Source organism: Alosa pseudoharengus, unplaced genomic scaffold (genome assembly GCF_046254945.1).
Source record: "Alosa pseudoharengus isolate Yale_2024_CS ecotype anadromous, Long Island Sound unplaced genomic scaffold, YU_APseudo_1.1 YU_APseudo_1.1_scf_21, whole genome shotgun sequence".
Taxonomy (NCBI): domain Eukaryota; kingdom Metazoa; phylum Chordata; class Actinopteri; order Clupeiformes; family Clupeidae; genus Alosa; species Alosa pseudoharengus.
In genome coordinates, this window is record NW_027468674.1 from 19,935,206 (window position 1) to 19,944,426 (window position 9,221).

Below are 9,221 nucleotides of genomic sequence, written 5' to 3' on the forward strand. Positions count from 1 at the left end.
CCAAAGCAACAAGCCACTTCTGAGTGACTTACAGAGCTTAACAGCTGTGTCTGTACAGGCAGATATTAATATCGGCCATGTTATGCCTCCTGTCTGACCTGTTGTTACGTCTTGATGACTCCAAACAAAAGGACAGATGGAGGGCCCAGTGTTGGGGTATTGTCTCAGTGTCTCTCAAATGATGTTTTGCTGTCTGGTCGTTCATTTTTCCCAGCACTGTTTTGATTTTTGTTTTGTCACACACACACACACATATTGTCAGTCTTTCTTGCTCATTTTTTCTTATTGTTTTCCTCTCTTATATATATTTATATATATATATATATATATATATATATGTATATATATATATATATTATTAAATGATTTATGAGACTGCAAGAAGACCTGCAGTAACAGATTATAAAACACAGAACGAAAGTTATATCAATACTACTCAAGTATATTGACTGATCTATGTCAGCTCAGTTGCTCAAAGAGGAGAAAAAGCTCAAAGCTTGTGCACCAGTAACACAAACAGAGCTCATGAAACAAACAAACAAACGACAAACTGACGCAGCATCTGGAGCTACTTTGAGCATTTACGAGCTATTTAAATATGACTCCTCCACAAAAAAAGGCAAACACAATGACAAATGGCCTGCCATATCTAATCACGGATGCCGAGTGACAACACTTCCAAAGCACAGATGGACACAACTAGAGCCGCCTCAACGTCCAGTGCAGCTTGCCAATCTCTGAGAAATCACAAACCAGTAAATCATCTAGATAGTGCTCAACCTTCAGCATATGGTATTACTGTCTCTCAGGATGTCTGTTGTTGAGGGAGTCAAACCGTTGAGGTGATGTGCACAAATGATTTGTCGAGCTGGAGTTGTGCTTCTCGGGTTATTATCTAATATTTCAGGCATGTTTCATGTTACGCAATGCCGGGGCGCCGGTCATTTTTCTTTTGACTTTGCGATTGTAATGTGTTGGTCAGAGAGATTTATGACACAACACATGTCCAGATGTTTTTCGGTATGTTCTGAGACGAGCTTAAATGCCTGGTCTTTGGGATTTTCATGTCCATGTTAAAGTTGCAGCATGGGTTGTTGACTTCATACTCTGGGAACACAATATACTCATATTCATCATGTGTGCAACGATAAATATATAACAATATGCCAGAAACCCCAACCGATTAATTCCATGTGTTGACTATAACTGCATTGTAGAAGCCAAACAAGCATTCAGGGCCAGATGTACTAACGCTTTTGCGCCCACTTCAGGTGTATGTGTTTCGCAACGTGCGTGTAAAAAAAATGACGAGGTATGTACAAACAGGCCGCACTGAGGTAAAAGTGAAGACTGCTTGTCGCGGGAGCTGAGAATGTCAAGTTGCGCTTTTCTGTTTCATGCATATGCATTCATAGGAGGGTCAGGGGAAAATGGTAGTTTTGTATAAAAAGATGGGAGGAGAAGCATAAAATGCGCCTAATTAGGTATTCCCCTGTATGTACGAAAACTGCCCATGAAAGTGCACGTCTATTTTGCGCCTAAATATTTCTGCCTTGCAAAAGCATGTGTTAAATGCGGTTTGCGGTTAAATGCGTCAATAAGAGAACCTTTCAAAGACAACAGAATCACTATTTTTTTAGGTTTGCGTCTTTGTACTATATAAAAAGCAACCTTTACTTTCATTGGCATTTCAAATGTCTTACTTTCACTTTCATGTCATTCACTTAAACTTTCCTACTTGCTAGATTTGACCAATCTTCCATAGCCTACGTGCACAAGTAGTTTGAGTAGAACTACTGCTCTTCATTATCTCCCTGCTCTTTGTTTCTCATGACTTAATCGACTTTTAAATCATTCGTAGACTCTGATTCAAAGGAAAAAAGTTAATTGCCTGCTGCACAAGAGAAATAAAAACTGTTCAAATATGGTAACTGCATTCCACTGGTAAATGAATAAGATGTGCAAGTCTTTACAAATTAGATGAGGAACAAAAAAGGCCCCGAGGTGGTGAACCTGTTTGGGATAATATAGCCACAGGCCCCTGGGAGCCTCCACCAATGAAATCCGTTCCAGCAGTGACCACTCGGATCTGCATGCAATTATGTCATAATGGTCGGAACTTGGGGAAGTGATTTGGAAACCCGTGGGGAGATGGGGTAAAAAGTAATGGAGTGTGAATTATTTGGTTAGTCTGGTTCTTGTATCTTAATAAGAGAAGCCATGAGCTGTAACCTAAGCAATAACATCCTTCACACAAGGCTTCAGTGTTATATTCATGTTTGAGCATAGTTGATTTGGGAGGTTTAATAAAGATTATTTATTTTATATAGATTAGAATCATATATTTCTAAAACAATGCAGTATCCTTGACAATCTCAATACTCACTCAGACCAGAGACATAGACCCCCCCTCTCCCTATATATATATGTTATAAAATGAATGCCTAGAGGTTCAGTCAGGAAACTCTACTGTTGAGAATGAATTGCTCTGTGCATCTCACAGATCCGAAACATATATATATATATATATATACGAAACATATATATATATATATATATATATATATATATGTTTCGGATCTGTGAGATGCACAGAGCAATTCATTCTCAACAGTAGAGTTTCCTGACTGAACCTCTAGGCATTAATTTTATAACACTGCAACTCAATTGTAAAATACTTGCATTTTAAATAAGAGGAAACAATGTCTGGAAGTCACTGTTGACAATTGACAACCTTTGTCAACTAACCCCACCCTACCTCCAAACCCACACCATCTAGTAAGCCAACTAATTTTCTGAGCTGTGAATCCAATAATTAGACTGCGATGTCATCACTGTCACCTCTGGATGAATTTCACACAACATGCCACCATTAGTGTTTTGCACACATGATTGATGTGGCTTGGCACAAATGAGTGCTGCAAGTGGATGATATTGAAGCAACCTTGACGTGATTATAAGGGAAGAAAGCACACACACACACAGACAGACACAGAGGAGAGAGAGAGAGAGAGAGAGAGAGAGAGAGAGAGAGAGAGAGAGAGAGAGAAAACACACAAGCCTGGAGGCAACTCTTGGTGACAAAACCAACTGTGACAACTGATCAGCCGGCCTGAGTCAAGTCTCCACACTGCCACCACCAGAGCCAGATAGCATGAGCGTCAGCTCAATACCGCCCATCACTCTGTCCTGTGATTCTGCCCGATAGGTCCAAATAGAACACCCCACCCCACTCCACCCCACCCCCAATCCAACAACAACAACAGCAGCAGGCCCATTTGAGAGGGTATAACCTAATAGACCCAACACGCTCAATGAGACTCCAGCACTGCAGCATTCACAAGTGCTGAGCTAGTTTTTACTTCTAAACACATTTTCTCCATCAACCCCCACCACCAATACCCCACCCACCCCGCACCCCCACCCACTGATTTCTATACACCTCTGCTTAAGCGCTGACAGGCAGCCAAGCTGGTAATAGACCCCTGAGCTCTGTATCATGTTCAATTATAATGAGCTTTGTCCAGCCAGAGTCCTCCGACCTCCATGCAGATAATATGATAATATGTCTTCATATCAGAGTGACCTTACTGATGCAATATTTCTTCCCATGTGAAGATTGCGCGTCAATAAGAATACCTGAAGGGATGAGAAAGAGAGAGAGAGAGAGAGAGAGGGAGAAGGGGGAGTGTGTGTGTGTGTGTGTGTGTGTGTGTGTTTGTGTGTGAGTGTGTGTGAGAGAGAGAGAGAGAAGAGAGAGAAGAGAGAGAGAGAGAGAGAGAGAGAGGGCAGACTCGGATGATTGGACTTCGCAGGTGCAGTAATGTGTCACTGTTATTGCGGGGGCCCGTCGGCCATGGATACACAGGGCGGAGCGGCTGGATGACAGGGATGATGATGATGATGAGGAAGATGATGGCGGCAGGGAGAGCTGCAAGAGTGATGAGATGCTCTATTGATGCCTCATGGAAAAAGGATGAAGGCTATAGCACACATATCCTCACTGATGTGTGTGCAGTTCTAATGCCAGAGTATGAATTAGGCTTCATATCGCAGACTTCTCCTGTCTTATAGTTAATACAGTATATTGTTCTGGACTTTACATATTGCGCTTTCCCCTTATACTGTAAACCAAAGGGCAGCCCACAACATAATTATGAAGGAAAATATCTTGTATTTGATCTTTTTGTTCCTACTGCTTTGTATTCTCCAACTTTATGAGATGTTACAGGAGCTGTTTTATTGGCAGAAATTGTGGCATGTGTGTATTTATTAACAATATATATTCCATTATGCATATTTTGTTTTCATAAATTAGCCTCCTTTCAAGGTTGGATTTTTTTAAATTGTTTTCATTGTTTAACTAAGATAAAACACCAAAAGGTGATTTTGTACCTTTTTGTACAAATTTTAACCAGGGGTGCCAATAAATGTGGAAGCCACTGTATGTCCTTCTGAAATGACAACTCATAGTTGCCATCTTTAACCTCCCTCTCTCTCTCTCTCTCTCCCTCTCTCTCTCCCTATCTCTATCTGTCAGTCTTGCTTGTCAGCCTCAGAAAGCCTCTTTCAACAAGATGCCGTGCTGGAGATTGACACATACCCCCCCCCACACCCCTCCCTCTCACTGAGCAAAATAACGAGGCGCCCGAGGTGAGGCCTGTCTCCCGCACGTGTCCATCTGCATCAGAGCCCGCTGACTGACGGCCTCCGATCAAATAAGCGCCGGCCGCCAGTGATGCGACGCCTCCATCATTGTGACACGGGCGACCCTGGCCCCCGAGTACAGATATCGGTGTTGATGGGCCACAGCCCCCACGGAACTCGCCGGGGCCAAGTTATTCTGGTCCCTTGTTCTTTTTCTTTCGACCCTAGCTGCCCTCCTAGTCCGCTGCGCTACGGTCACCCTCTCATACCTCATCAACTGTTACAGTGCCTCAGCTTGACCCTTCACACACACACACACGCACACACACACACACACACACACACACACACACACACACACACACACACACACACACACACACACACACACACACACACACATAAACACAGTCAACTCAGTCTGACACCAAGCAACATCCTCCTTCCTCCCCCCTAGTTGCTATGCTTGAGCATAGAGTGATGGATTTAATTTGATAATGTCTTGTCTCTGGTGTGGAAGTTATTTGTGGTGTTATGTGTATGTGTTGAACAAAAAAAAAGCCCACACATGTGGTCTCATAAACATTGGCACTCATGCTGATACGTTTACAAACACACACACACACACACACACACATACACCTATTGTACCCATAAATACTGAATATGAATAAACAAGAAGAAGAATTCTTCAGAGGAATTTAAACTTAATTTAGGCTGTTCAGATATTGTTGCTTGACTAATGAGATCAACTAATTAGCACTAAAGTATTACAGTTTTTTACATTACTGTTTACACACATTTTCAAAACTCTACACACAAAACCCACAATTGCTCACACAAAATACAAAATGCCTCAAATCTCCAGTAAAATGACACATAACATTCAAAATGGCATAAACACCTCTCTAAAGCAAACATTCGCCTCACATTATACACACTTTTGTCATAATATGACATTTTAGATACATCATGTACACACTGTTGCGCAAAACCTAAAGCTCTTCTGTCTTTCATGGGCTTTATATGTATATTTCCATACAAGAGTGAAAGTCATCTAGAGAGAAGTTGAAATACATAGAGAACATAGTAAGCAATATTGAAACCAAAAATAGTGATTTTTACATGATACAGTACAGTATGTCACAGCCAACAAGAAAAAAGGAAGCTAAATACAATGACCACCTAGCCTGGCTAACGTCAGACCTCATCTCATTGCGATGGGGTCTGGGAACTAGACATTCATTTTCTCGTATTTGAAACGTGGTTTACGAATGCCCAGAGACATTTATTTGGCACTACAAATGTCTATCAAATGTGTCTGTACGTAGCTCATAACGGCTTTGGTGTGTCGTCATCGTCTTGCTGCCCTCCCTCCGTTCTGTGATTGGTTCCTTCGTTGAGGTGAAAACCGTAAGGCAGCATGGGAAAACCCAGGCTAATGACCACCAGATGTACATGGAGTTTTGAAAAAACTGATTGGACTAAAGACAGAAATCACTGTATTTTTTATAAGGAAAAAATACTGACTACTATCAATTTACTTTGCTTTTTCCAAAGTGTGTGTGTGTGTGTGTGTGTGTGTGTGTTTTTTGGGGGGGTTAGTTGGGTGTGTACTATATTCATAGGCCTATAGACACTTTCAATTGCAGAAGCAAATGTGCGTTCCTAAGGCATTTTGGAAGGCACAGAAAACAACATTGAGCTAATGGTAACTTGGGGACAAAAGACAAGTGTTACGTAAAGGCAGATTTTTGTAGAACATTACGCTAAAGTCCAATTAATTTTCATTTCAATGTGTCTGCATTGGCTCTGAACATGTCAACCATAAATCCTCTATAAACAGATTGAAAGGGTCTATGCCTATAGAGTATATCTATTCATTGGCCTATACTAAGGCAATTATTGGTTGGTGTTCAGTAAAGTAATGAGTGTTTGTACATTGAGGACTGAGTGTGAATAAGTGTGGCACTAGATTGTGTTTGGTGTTTAATAGAAAATTGTGTGTGGTGTTTTGCAAAATGTGTTTTAGGAAATTGAAAACTGAGTCAAACATGAAGAATTAGTGTATGGTTTTGGAGATTTGGTGTGGAGTTATAGTGTTTGAAAGACATGTAAATTGTGTGACAAGCTAATGTATTGTGGAAGGCAAGCAGTTGAACAAAAAATAATTAAAATAATTTATTTCATGGTCAGATCAGAAATTACTTACTCCTACTCAGTCACGCAGTGTATCGTGATCAAATAACACTTATTTTAGATCAGAATTAGATGCACACCCAGATGACTATTATTCTACAGCAGTTTGTATAAAGAGCTAATATACTATAAGTCTGCCATACAGATTAGATTCATATCTCCCACATCAGAAATGTATATCATTCACAAGATATTTCATCTCACTTGATAAGTTAAAAAAGACAACAATATCCTACAGTTTAAAGCAACACCAAAGAACTTTTCCTCTGTCGCACGCACTATTTGTTTATCCAGCACCAGCATCCAGTAGAATATGTTGCATGATTTTATGAAAGTACGATGTATTGCAACATCAGATGCAAGCCAAATTTGTAGTTTCTCATGTCTCATTCCATAGAACTACAGATCCGCTACCCGATCCGGCAAACTTACATAGTGCAGTTATAGCCGATAGAGGGCCGTGAAGCGAATGCAGAAAGTGCCGCTCAACCTGTTACGAGTTGATGAACCACTGAACCGATTTTGGAAACATTATTTTAAGGTACAAAAAACTCTTTGGTGTTGCTTTAACACTTAAAGTGAGGGCTATATATGAGACTGTGTTTAGATATGTACAGAATACACCGTGTTAACGTCCGTTAGTTCAATTGTGCATTAGAGGTCACCTGGGGACACCACAAGACACTTTTCTTTTAAATAGTCTCCACTCTTTTATTACCATACAGACAGAGCTGTCAGTTTGACAAATGGAAGGCAAATAGAACTGTTTCCATTACAGTGTCTTCTAATTAAATGATTTAATATGCATGTAAACAAATTGAAATGCATTCCCTCTGACATTTCCCTGGGAAGCGTCCACCATGCACATCAAAAAGGAGAAGAGGTCAACTGTCAATCTAAGTAATCCCACTAAACTGGACGAGTGCTTTGAAATGACGATTATTATTAAATAGTGTTTGTCAAATACCATAGCCTCTAAAGAAGCCCACATTGAAAACGCCATTCGACTGGGATTAAGTCTTTCATACATGGCTAGTGGATCGCAAGGCCTCAAATCACCAGCTGGCTCTCTTATCTCCGACCACCAGATCCATAGAATGTAGTGTACTGACTTTTTTCTCCCCGAATAGAATAAATGTCATTGAAATTAATTTAATCTCCCTTAAATTAGCTACTGCCTGTGATCTCTCTCTGTGAAAATGTATGTCCCCCAGAATTCAATTTCCTCCCTGAGTGATATGCTTTTATCAGTGCGGCAGTGGCTCTCCGAGCATCCCATAATGAAACCTGTCAGTCTCGCGGGGGATGTTGCGGGGCGGGCGGTGTGCGTGACGCTGACCAGCTGGCGTCCACTGGAATGTCTGGACAGGAGGAGGATGTGTCTCTCCGCTTCGGGTTGTGTGTTGTGTTGTTTGTCACAGAGGACCTATCAGCGGTGGTATAATCTACTACAAATCTCAGAACGCTGTCATTATGTGCCTGTCATATTGTGTTGGAGGTTTTAATGAGAGAGCATCTGCGAGAGATTTATGACAGGTGAAGCCAAGGGTAGTAAACCCCTTCCTAGTGGAACTTTTGAACTTACATGGCAGCCCAAGCAGTTCTGGACCGGTGGGGGTGGGGTGGGGGTCTCACCTGATTGATAAATCCGTCCCTGCTCAGAAAAGTTCACATGCAGGCCATCAACATCGTCTTTTCCTATTACAAATCCTGTTTCTCCTGCGAACCAGGGAGGTGAACCAACGGCAAGCCCTGAGCTCTTCATATGGTTGTGGCAGACGGTGACGGGTCATTGTCAGGGTAACCAGCAAGCGGCTTAGACAGTGATGAATGGTATAGAAACTCCAATAAGTTCTAAATCAGGGTGAAACCCTGGGCATATATCCACAATAAGCCCTTGGGACTTCAGCAGCATTTAAGGTGAATTCCCTCATAAGATGGAGTGGCTTATGGGTAAGCGGCAATAAATCCGAGAGACCAAGCTCTGTTTTTGAGGTTGAAGGTTTAGTTCATGGCCACAGGTTCACTTTGTGTGGCACTAATGTTCATCTGATTTTATATGAGAGGCAGTGGCTGGGTCTCCTTTAACCCTTAAAGGTGTGGGTTTTTGAACATTCTAACACAAGATTCCATTGCGCATCAATTGAAGGTTCTAAAATTCTATGTTGAATTCAATGAACCCAGATATTCTTTAGAACGTTAATTTTCTAACTTTTGACGGTACACCTTTAAGGGTTAAACTACCTGACTGTAGGACTGTTATCTGCAACTGTGCAACACATACTAAGTATACTACGTATACTTTTCAGAAAAAATTAGGCATTCATAGAGAAATTCACCAAGAATTAATCTAACCTAAACCGGTACATCTAAAA